The sequence below is a fragment of the Petromyzon marinus genome, chromosome 6 (genome assembly GCF_048934315.1).
Source record: "Petromyzon marinus isolate PM22_M1 ecotype Great Lakes invasive population chromosome 6, UKy_Petmar_22M1.pri1.0, whole genome shotgun sequence".
Lineage (NCBI taxonomy): Eukaryota > Metazoa > Chordata > Hyperoartia > Petromyzontiformes > Petromyzontidae > Petromyzon > Petromyzon marinus.
The window spans coordinates 22,535,285-22,548,337 of NC_133672.1; positions in this window are offsets into that span (position 1 = coordinate 22,535,285).

Genomic DNA, 13,053 nt, shown 5'->3' on the forward strand with positions numbered 1-13,053 from the left:
ACAGATGTACCAGTAGTTTCACAGACGCCCCAATAGTTTCACATATGTCCCATTATTTTTACAGATGTCCCCATAGTTTCACAGATGTCCCAATAGTTTCACAGATGTCCCATTAGTTTCACAGATGTCCCATTAGTTTCACAGATGTACCAGTAGTTTCACAGATGTCCCAATAGTTTAACAGATGTCCCAATAGTTTCACCCATGTCCCAGTAGTTTTACAGATATCCCAGTAGGTTAACAGATGTCCACATAGTTTCACAGATGTCCCCATAGTTTCACAGATGTCCCAATAGTTTAACAAATGTCCCAGTAGTTTATCAGATGTCCCAGTAGTTTAACAGATGTCCCAGTAGGTTAACAGATGTCCCCATAGTTTCACAGATGTCCCAATAGTTTCACATATGTCCCAGTAGTTTTACAGATATCCCAATAGGTTAACAGATGTCCCCATAGCTTCACATAGTTTCACAGATGTCCCAATAGTTTCACATATGTCCCATTAGTTTCACAGATGTCCCCATCGTTTCACAGATGTCCCAATAGTTTCACAGATGTCCCAATAGTTTCACATACGTCCCATTAGTTTCACAGATGTCCCAATAGTTTCACATATGTCCCATTAGTTTCACAGATGTCCCCATAGTTTCACAGATGTCCCAATAGTTTAACAGATGTCCCAGTGGTTTTAGAGATGTCCCAGTAGTTTCACACATGTACCAGTAGTTTCACAGACGCCCCAATAGTTTCACATATGTCCCATTATTTTTACAGATGTCCCCATAGTTTCACAGATGTCCCAATAGTTTCACAGATGTCCCATTAGTTTCACAGATGTCCCATTAGTTTCACAGATGTACCAGTAGTTTCACAGATGTCCCAATAGTTTAACAGATGTCCCAATAGTTTCACCCATGTCCCAGTAGTTTTACAGATATCCCAGTAGGTTAACAGATGTCCACATAGTTTCACAGATGTCCCCATAGTTTCACAGATGTCCCAATAGTTTAACAAATGTCCCAGTAGTTTATCAGATGTCCCAGTAGTTTAACAGATGTCCCAGTAGGTTAACAGATGTCCCCATAGTTTCACAGATGTACCAGTAGTTTCACAGATGTCCCAATAGTTTCACAGATGTCCCAATAGTTTCACATATGTCCCATTAGTTTCACAGATGTCCCAATAGTTTCACATATGTCCCATTAGTTTCACAGATGTCCCCATAGTTTCACAGATGTCCCAATAGTTTCACAAATGTCCCATTAGTTTCACAGATGACCCCATAGTTTCACAGATATTCCAATAGTTTCACAGATGCCCCAATAGTTTCACAAATGTCTCATTAGTTTCACAGATGTCCCCATAGTTTCACAGATGTCCCAATAGTTTCACAGATGTACCAGTCGTTTCGCAGATGTCCCAATAGTTTAACAGATGTCCCAATAGTTTCACCCATGTCCCAATAGTTTCACAGATGTCCCAGGAGTTTAACAGATGTCCCAATAGTTTAACAGATGTCCCAGTTGTTTCACAGATGTCCCAATAGTTTCACAGATGTCCCAATAGTTTCACAGACGTCCCAATAGGTTCACATATGTCCCAGTAGTTTTACAGATGTCCCAGTAGTTTCAAAGATGTCCCAGTAGTTTCAAAGACGCCCCAATAGTTTCACATATGTCCCATTAGTTTCACAGATGTCCAAGTAGGTTAACAGATGTCCCCATAGTTTCACAGATGTCCCAATAGTTTCATAGATGTCCCAGTAGTTTTACAGATATCCCAGTAGGTTAACAGATGTCCCCATAGTTTCACAGATGTCCCCATAGTTTCACAGATGTCCCAATAGTTTAACAGATGTCCCAGTAGTTTAACAGATGTCCCAGTAGTTTCACAGATGTCCCAGTAGGTTAACAGATGTCCCCATAGTTTCACAGATGTCCCAATAGTTTCACAGATGTCCCAGTAGTTTTACAGATATCCCAATAGGTTAACAGATGTCCCCATAGTTTCACATAGTTTCACAGATGTACCAGTAGTTTCACAGATGTCCCAATAGTTTCACAGATGTCCCAATAGTTTCACATATGTCCCATTAGTTTCACAGATGTCCCAATAGTTTCACATATGTCCCATTAGTTTCACAGATGTCCCCATAGTTTCACAGATGTCCCAAAAGTTTCACAGATGTCCCAATAGTTTCACATACGTCCCATTAGTTTCACAGATGTCCCAATAGTTTCATATATGTCCCATTAGTTTCACAGATGTCCCCATAGTTTCACAGATGTCCCAATAGTTTAACAGATGTCCCAGTGGTTTTAGAGATGTCCCAGTAGTTTCACACATGTACCAGTAGTTTCACAGACGCCCCAATAGTTTCACATATGTCCCATTATTTTTACAGATGTCCCCATAGTTTCACAGATGTCCCAATAGTTTCACATATGTCCCATTAGTTTCACAGATGTCCCAATAGTTTCACATATGTCCCATTAGTTTCACAGATGTCCCCACAGTTTCACAGATGTCCCAATAGTTTCACAAATGTCCCATTAGTTTCACAGATGACCCCATAGTTTCACAGATATTCCAATAGTTTCACAGACGCCCCAATAGTTTCACAAATGTCCCATTAGTTTCACAGATGTCCCCATAGTTTCACAGATGTCCCAATAGTTTCACAGATGTACCAGTAGTTTCGCAGATGTCCCAATAGTTTAACAGATGTCCCAATAGTTTCACCCATGTCCCAATAGTTTCACAGATGTCCCAGGAGTTTAACAGATGTCCCAATAGTTTAACAGATGTCCCAGTTGTTTCACAGATGTCCCAATAGTTTCACAGATGTCCCAATAGTTTCACAGATGTCCCAATAGGTTCACATATGTCCCAGTAGTTTTACAGATGTCCCAGTAGTTTCAAAGATGTCCCAGTAGTTTCACAGACGCCCCAATAGTTTCACATATGTCCCATTAGTTTCACAGATGTCCAAGTAGGTTAACAGATGTCCCCATAGTTTCACAGATGTCCCAATAGTTTCATAGATGTCCCAGTAGTTTTACAGATATCCCAGTAGGTTAACAGATGTCCCCATAGTTTCACAGATGTCCCCATAGTTTCACAGATGTCCCAATAGTTTAACAGATGTCCCAGTAGTTTAACAGATGTCCCAGTAGTTTCACAGATGTCCCAGTAGGTTAACAGATGTCCCCATAGTTTCACAGATGTCCCAATAGTTTCACAGATGTCCCAGTAGTTTTACAGATATCCCAATAGGTTAACAGATGTCCCCATAGTTTCACGTAGTTTCACAGATGTACCAGTAGTTTCACAGATGTCCCAATAGTTTCACAGATGTCCCAATAGTTTCACAGATGTCCCAATAGTTTCACATATGTCCCATTAGTTTCACAGATGTCCCCATAGTTTCACAGATGTCCCAATAGTTTCACAGATGTCCCAATAGTTTCACATACGTCCCATTAGTTTCACAGATGTCCCAATAGTTTCACATATGTCCCATTAGTTTCACAGATGTCCCCATAGTTTCACAGATGTCCCAATAGTTTAACAGATGTCCCAGTGGTTTTAGAGATGTCCCAGTAGTTTCACACATGTACCAGTAGTTTCACAGACGCCCCAATAGTTTCACATATGTCCCATTATTTTTACAGATGTCCCCATAGTTTCACAGATGTCCCAATAGTTTCACAGATGTCCCATTAGTTTCACAGATGTCCCAATAATTTCACAGATGTCCAATAGTTTAACAGATGTCCCAGTAGTTTTACAGATGTCCCAATAGTTTCACCCATGTCCCAATAGTTTCACAGATGTCCCAGGAGTTTAACAGATGTCCCAATAGTTTAATAGATGTCCCAGTTGTTTCACAGATGTCCCAATAGTTTCACAGATGTCCCAATAGTTTCACAGATGTCCCAATAGGTTGACATATGTCCCAGTAGTTTTACAGATGTCCCAGTAGTTTCAAAGATGTCCCAGTAGGTTAACAGATGTCCCCATAGTTTCACAGATGTCCCAATAGTTTCACATATGTCCCAGTAGTTTTACAGATATCCCAATAGGTTAACAGATGTCCCCATAGTTTCACAGATGTACCAGTAGTTTCACAGATATCCCAATAGTTTCACAGATGTCCCAATAGTTTCACATATGTCCCATTAGTTTCACAGATGTCCCAATAGTTTCACATATGTCCCATTAGTTTCACAGATGTCCCCATAGTTTCACAGATGTCCCAATAGTTTCACAAATGTCCCATTAGTTTCACAGATGACCCCATAGTTTCACAGATATTCCAATAGTTTCACAGACGCCCCAATAGTTTCACAAATGTCCCAATAGTTTCACAGATGTCCCAGGAGTTTAACAGATGTCCCAATAGTTTAACAGATGTCCCAGTTGTTTCACAGATGTCCCATTAGTTTCACAGATGTACCAGTAGTTTCACAGACGCCCCAATAGTTTCACATATGTCCCATTATTTTTACAGATGTCCCCATAGTTTCACAGATGTCCCAATAGTTTCACAGATGTCCCATTAGTTTCACAGATGTCCCATTAGTTTCACAGATGTACCAGTAGTTTCACAGATGTCCCAATAGTTTAACAGATGTCCCAATAGTTTCACCCATGTCCCAGTAGTTTTACAGATATCCCAGTAGGTTAACAGATGTCCCCATAGTTTCACAGATGTCCCCATAGTTTCACAGATGTCCCAATAGTTTAACAGATGTGCCAGTAGTTTATCAGATGTCCCAGTAGTTTCACAGATGTCCCAGTAGGTTAACAGATGTCCCCATAGTTTCACAGATGTCCCAATAGTTTCACATATGTCCCAGTAGTTTTACAGATATCCCAATAGGTTAACAGATGTCCCCATAGTTTCACAGATGTAACAGTAGTTTCACAGATGTCCCAATAGTTTCACAGATGTCCCAATAGTTTCACATATGTCCCATTAGTTTCACAGATGTCCCAATAGTTTCACAGATGTCCCCATAGTTTCACAGATGTCCCCATAGTTTCACAGATGTCCCAATAGTTTCACAAATGTCCCATTCGTTTCACAGATGACCCCATAGTTTCACAGATATTCCAATAGTTTCACAGACGCCCCAATAGTTTCACAAATGTCCCATTAGTTTCACAGATGTCCCCATAGTTTCAAAGATGTCCCAATAGTTTCACAGATGTACCAGTAGTTTCACAGATGTCCCAATAGTTTCACAGATGTCCCAATAGTTTCACATATGTCCCATTAGTTTCACAGATGTCCCAATAGTTTCACAGATGTCCCCATAGTTTCACAGATGTCCCCATAGTTTCACAGATGTCCCAATAGTTTCACAAATGTCCCATTAGTTTCACAGATGACCCCATAGTTTCACAGATATTCCAACAGTTTCACAGACGCCCCAATAGTTTCACAAATGTCCCATTAGTTACACAGATGTACCAGTAGTTTCACAGATGTCCCAATAGTTTCACAGATGTCCCAATAGTTTCACATATGTCCCATTAGTTTCACAGATGTCCCAATAGTTTCACATATGTCCCATTAGTTTCACAGATGTCCCCATAGTTTCACAGATGTCCCAATAGTTTCACAGATGTCCCCATAGTTTCACAGATGTCCCATTAGTTTCACAGATGTCCCAATAGTTTCACCCATGTCCCAATAGTTTCACAGATGTCCCAGGAGTTTAACAGATGTCCCAATAGTTTAACAGATGTCCCAGTTGTTTCACAGATGTCCCATTAGTTTCACAGATGTACCAGTAGTTTCATAGACGCCCCAATAGTTTCACATATGTCCCATTATTTTTACAGATGTCCCCATAGTTTCACAGATGTCCCAATAGTTTCACAGATGTCCCATTAGTTTCACAGATGTCCCATTAGTTTCACAGATGTACCAGTAGTTTCACAGATGTCCCAATAGTTTAACAGATGTCCCAATAGTTTCACCCATGTCCCAGTAGTTTTACAGATATCCCAGTAGGTTAACAGATGTCCCCATAGTTTCACAGATGTCCCCATAGTTTCACAGATGTCCCAATAGTTTAACAGATGTCCCAGTAGTTTATCAGATGTCCCAGTAGTTTCACAGATGTCCCAGTAGGTTAACAGATGTCCCCATAGTTTCACAGATGTCCCAATAGTTTCACATATGTCCCAGTAGTTTTACAGATATCCCAATAGGTTAACAGATGTCCCCATAGTTTCACAGATGTACCAGTAGTTTCACAGATGTCCCAATAGTTTCACAGATGTCCCAATAGTTTCACATATGTCCCATTAGTTTCACAGATGTCCCAATAGTTTCACAGATGTCCCCATAGTTTCACAGATGTCCCCATAGTTTCACAGATGTCCCAATAGTTTCACAAATGTCCCATTAGTTTCACAGATGACCCCATAGTTTCACAGATATTCCAATAGTTTCACAGACGCCCCAATAGTTTCACAAATGTCCCATTAGTTTCACAGATGTCCCCATAGTTTCACAGATGTCCCAATAGTTTCACAGATGTACCAGTAGTTTCGCAGATGTCCCAATAGTTTAACAGATGTCCCAATAGTTTCACCCATGTCCCAATAGTTTCACAGATGTCCCAGGAGTTTAACAGATGTCCCAATAGTTTAACAGATTTCCCAGTTGTTTCACAGATGTCCCAATAGTTTCACAGATGTCCCAATAGTTTCACAGATGTCCCAATAGGTTCACATATGTCCCAGTAGTTTTACAGATGTCCCAGTAGTTTTACAGATGTCCCAGTAGTTTCAAAGATGTCCCAGTAGTTTCACAGACGCCCCAATAGTTTCACATATGTCCCATTAGTTTCACAGATGTCCAAGTAGGTTAACAGATGTCCCCATAGTTTCACAGATGTCCCAATAGTTTCATAGATGTCCCAGTAGTTTTACAGATATCCCAGTAGGTTAACAGATGTCCCCATAGTTTCACAGATGTCCCCATAGTTTCACAGATGTCCCAATAGTTTAACAGATGTCCCAGTAGTTTAACAGATGTCCCAGTAGTTTCACAGATGTCCCAGTAGGTTAACAGATGTCCCCATAGTTTCACAGATGTCCCAATAGTTTCACAGATGTCCCAGTAGTTTTACAGATATCCCAATAGGTTAACAGATGTCCCCATAGTTTCACGTAGTTTCACAGATGTACCAGTAGTTTCACAGATGTCCCAATAGTTTCACAGATGTCCCAATAGTTTCACATATGTCCCATTAGTTTCACGGATGTCCCAATAGTTTCACATATGTCCCATTAGTTTCACAGATGTCCCCATAGTTTCACAGATGTCCCAATAGTTTCACAGATGTCCCAATAGTTTCACATACGTCCCATTAGTTTCACAGATGTCCCAATAGTTTCACATATGTCCCATTAGTTTCACAGATGTCCCCATAGTTTCACAGATGTCCCAATAGTTTAACAGATGTCCCAGTGGTTTTAGAGATGTCCCAGTAGTTTCACACATGTACCAGTAGTTTCACAGACGCCCCAATAGTTTCACATATGTCCCATTATTTTTACAGATGTCCCCATAGTTTCACAGATGTCCCAATAGTTTCACAGATGTCCCATTAGTTTCACAGATGTCCCAATAATTTCACAGATGTCCAATAGTTTAACAGATGTCCCAGTAGTTTTACAGATGTCCCAATAGTTTCACCCATGTCCCAATAGTTTCACAGATGTCCCAGGAGTTTAACAGATGTCCCAATAGTTTAACAGATGTCCCAGTTGTTTCACAGATGTCCCAATAGTTTCACAGATGTCCCAATAGTTTCACAGATGTCCCAATAGGTTGACATATGTCCCAGTAGTTTTACAGATGTCCCAGTAGTTTCAAAGATGTCCCAGTAGTTTCACAGACGCCCCAATAGTTTCACATATGTCCCATTAGTTTCACAGATGTCCAAGTAGGTTAACAGATGTCCCCATAGTTTCACAGATGTCCCAATAGTTTCATAGATGTCCCAGTAGTTTTACAGATATCCCAGTAGGTTAACAGATGTCCCCATAGTTTCACAGATGTCCCCATAGTTTCACAGATGTCCCCATAGTTTCACAGATGTACCAGTAGTTTCACAGATGTCCCAATAGTTTCACAGATGTCCCAATAGTTTCACATATGTCCCATTAGTTTCACAGATATCCCAATAGTTTCACATATGTCCCATTAGTTTCACAGATGTCCCCATAGTTTCACAGATGTCCCAATAGTTTCACAGATGTCCCAATAGTTTCACAGATGTCCCATTAGTTTCACAGATGTCCCCATAGTTTCACAGATGTCCCAATAGTTTAACAGATGTCCCAGTAGTGTTAGAGATGTCCCAGTAGTTTCACACATGTACCAGTAGTTTCACAGATGCCCCAATAGTTTCACATATGTCCCATTATTTTTACAGATGTCCCCATAGTTTCACAGATGTCCCAATAGTTTCACAGATGTCCCATTAGTTTCACAGATGTCCCATTAGTTTCACAGATGTCCCATTAGTTTCACAGATGTCCCAATAGTTTCACAGATGTCCAATAGTTTAACAGATGTCCCAGTAGTTTTACAGATTTCCCAGTAGTTTCACACATTTCCCAGTAGTTTCACAGACGCCCCAATAGTTTCACATATGTCCCATTAGTTTCACAGATGTCACCATAGTTTCACAGATGTCCCAATAGTTTCACAGATGTACCAGTAGTTTCACAGATGTCCCAATAGTTTAACAGATGTCCCAATAGTTTCACCCATGTCCCAATAGTTTTACAGATATCCCAGTAGGTTAACAGATGTCCCCATAGTTTCACAGATGTCCCCATAGTTTCACAGATGTCCCAATAGTTTAACAGATGTCCCAATAGTTTCACCCATGTCCCAATAGTTTCACAGATGTCCCAATAGTTTCACATATGTCCCAGTAGTTTTACAGATGTCCCCATAGTTTCACAGATGTCCCAATAGTTTCACAGATGTCCCAATAGTTTCACATACGTCCCATTAGTTTCACAGATGTCCCAATAGTTTCACATATGTCCCATTAGTTTCACAGATGTCCCCATAGTTTCACAGATGTCCCAATAGTTTAACAGATGTCCCAGTGGTTTTAGAGATGTCCCAGTAGTTTCACACATGTACCAGTAGTTTCACAGACGCCCCAATAGTTTCACATATGTCCCATTATTTTTACAGATGTCCCCATAGTTTCACAGATGTCCCAATAGTTTCACAGATGTCCCAATACTTTCACATATGTCCCATTAGTTTCACAGATGTCCCAATAGTTTCACATATGTCCCATTAGTTTCACAGATGTCCCCATAGTTTCACAGATGTCCCAATAGTTTCACAAATGTCCCATTAGTTTCACAGATGACCCCATAGTTTCACAGATATTCCAATAGTTTCACAGACGCCCCAATAGTTTCACAAATGTCCCATTAGTTTCACAGATGTCCCCATAGTTTCACAGATGTCCCAATAGTTTCACAGATGTACCAGTAGTTTCGCAGATGTCCCAATAGTTTAACAGATGTCCCAATAGTTTCACCCATGTCCCAATAGTTTCACAGATGTCCCAGGAGTTTAACAGATGTCCCAATAGTTTAACAGATGTCCCAGTTGTTTCACAGATGTCCCAATAGTTTCACAGATGTCCCAATAGTTTCACAGATGTCCCAATAGGTTCACATATGTCCCAGTAGTTTTACAGATGTCCCAGTAGTTTCAAAGATGTCCCAGTAGTTTCACAGACGCCCCAATAGTTTCACATATGTCCCATTAGTTTCACAGATGTCCAAGTAGGTTAACAGATGTCCCCATAGTTTCACAGATGTCCCAATAGTGTCATAGATGTCCCAGTAGTTTTACAGATATCCCAGTAGGTTAACAGATGTCCCCATAGTTTCACAGATGTCCCCATAGTTTCACAGATGTCCCAATAGTTTAACAGATGTCCCAGTAGTTTAACAGATGTCCCAGTAGTTTCACAGATGTCCCAGTAGGTTAACAGATGTCCCCATAGTTTCACAGATGTCCCAATAGTTTCACAGATGTCCCAGTAGTTTTACAGATATCCCAATAGGTTAACAGATGTCCCCATAGTTTCACATAGTTTCACAGATGTACCAGTAGTTTCACAGATGTCCCAATAGTTTCACAGATGTCCCAATAGTTTCACATATGTCCCATTAGTTTCACAGATGTCCCAATAGTTTCACATATGTCCCATTAGTTTCACAGATGTCCCCATAGTTTCACAGATGTCCCAATAGTTTCACAGATGTCCCAATAGTTTCACATACGTCCCATTAGTTTCACAGATGTCCCAATAGTTTCACATATGTCCCATTAGTTTCACAGATGTCCCCATAGTTTCACAGATGTCCCAATAGTTTAACAGATGTCCCAGTGGTTTTAGAGATGTCCCAGTAGTTTCACACATGTACCAGTAGTTTCACAGACGCCCTAATAGTTTCACATATGTCCCATTATTTTTACAGATGTCCCCATAGTTTCACAGATGTCCCAATAGTTTCACAGATGTCCCATTAGTTTCACAGATGTCCCAATAATTTCACAGATGTCCAATAGTTTAACAGATGTCCCAGTAGTTTTACAGATGTCCCAATAGTTTCACCCATGTCCCAATAGTTTCACAGATGTCCCAGGAGTTTAACAGATGTCCCAATAGTTTAACAGATGTCCCAGTTGTTTCACAGATGTCCCATTAGTTTCACAGATGTACCAGTAGTTTCACAGACGCCCCAATAGTTTCACATATGTCCCATTATTTTTACAGATGTCCCCATAGTTTCACAGATGTCCCAATAGTTTCACAGATGTCCCATTAGTTTCACAGATGTCCCATTAGTTTCACAGATGTACCAGTAGTTTCACAGATGTCCCAATAGTTTAACAGATGTCCCAATAGTTTCACCCATGTCCCAGTAGTTTTACAGATATCCCAGTAGGTTAACAGATGTCCACATAGTTTCACAGATGTCCCCATAGTTTCACAGATGTCCCAATAGTTTAACAAATGTCCCAGTAGTTTATCAGATGTCCCAGTAGTTTAACAGATGTCCCAGTAGGTTAACAGATGTCCCCATAGTTTCACAGATGTCCCAATAGTTTCACATATGTCCCAGTAGTTTTACAGATATCCCAATAGGTTAACAGATGTCCCCATAGCTTCACATAGTTTCACAGATGTCCCAATAGTTTCACATATGTCCCATTAGTTTCACAGATGTCCCCATCGTTTCACAGATGTCCCAATAGTTTCACAGATGTCCCAATAGTTTCACATACGTCCCATTAGTTTCACAGATGTCCCAATAGTTTCACATATGTCCCATTAGTTTCACAGATGTCCCCATAGTTTCACAGATGTCCCAATAGTTTAACAGATGTCCCAGTGGTTTTAGAGATGTCCCAGTAGTTTCACACATGTACCAGTAGTTTCACAGACGCCCCAATAGTTTCACATATGTCCCATTATTTTTACAGATGTCCCCATAGTTTCACAGATGTCCCAATAGTTTCACAGATGTCCCATTAGTTTCACAGATGTCCCATTAGTTTCACAGATGTACCAGTAGTTTCACAGATGTCCCAATAGTTTAACAGATGTCCCAATAGTTTCACCCATGTCCCAGTAGTTTTACAGATATCCCAGTAGGTTAACAGATGTCCACATAGTTTCACAGATGTCCCCATAGTTTCACAGATGTCCCAATAGTTTAACAAATGTCCCAGTAGTTTATCAGATGTCCCAGTAGTTTAACAGATGTCCCAGTAGGTTAACAGATGTCCCCATAGTTTCACAGATGTACCAGTAGTTTCACAGATGTCCCAATAGTTTCACAGATGTCCCAATAGTTTCACATATGTCCCATTAGTTTCACAGATGTCCCAATAGTTTCACATATGTCCCATTAGTTTCACAGATGTCCCCATAGTTTCACAGATGTCCCAATAGTTTCACAAATGTCCCATTAGTTTCACAGATGACCCCATAGTTTCACAGATATTCCAATAGTTTCACAGATGCCCCAATAGTTTCACAAATGTCTCATTAGTTTCACAGATGTCCCCATAGTTTCACAGATGTCCCAATAGTTTCACAGATGTACCAGTCGTTTCGCAGATGTCCCAATAGTTTAACAGATGTCCCAATAGTTTCACCCATGTCCCAATAGTTTCACAGATGTCCCAGGAGTTTAACAGATGTCCCAATAGTTTAACAGATGTCCCAGTTGTTTCACAGATGTCCCAATAGTTTCACAGATGTCCCAATAGTTTCACAGACGTCCCAATAGGTTCACATATGTCCCAGTAGTTTTACAGATGTCCCAGTAGTTTCAAAGATGTCCCAGTAGTTTCAAAGACGCCCCAATAGTTTCACATATGTCCCATTAGTTTCACAGATGTCCAAGTAGGTTAACAGATGTCCCCATAGTTTCACAGATGTCCCAATAGTTTCATAGATGTCCCAGTAGTTTTACAGATATCCCAGTAGGTTAACAGATGTCCCCATAGTTTCACAGATGTCCCCATAGTTTCACAGATGTCCCAATAGTTTAACAGATGTCCCAGTAGTTTAACAGATGTCCCAGTAGTTTCACAGATGTCCCAGTAGGTTAACAGATGTCCCCATAGTTTCACAGATGTCCCAATAGTTTCACAGATGTCCCAGTAGTTTTACAGATATCCCAATAGGTTAACAGATGTCCCCATAGTTTCACATAGTTTCACAGATGTACCAGTAGTTTCACAGATGTCCCAATAGTTTCACAGATGTCCCAATAGTTTCACATATGTCCCATTAGTTTCACAGATGTCCCAATAGTTTCACATATGTCCCATTAGTTTCACAGATGTCCCCATAGTTTCACAGATGTCCCAAAAGTTTCACAGATGTCCCAATAGTTTCACATACGTCCCATTAGTTTCACAGATGTCCCAATAGTTTCATATATGTCCCATTAGTTTCACAGATG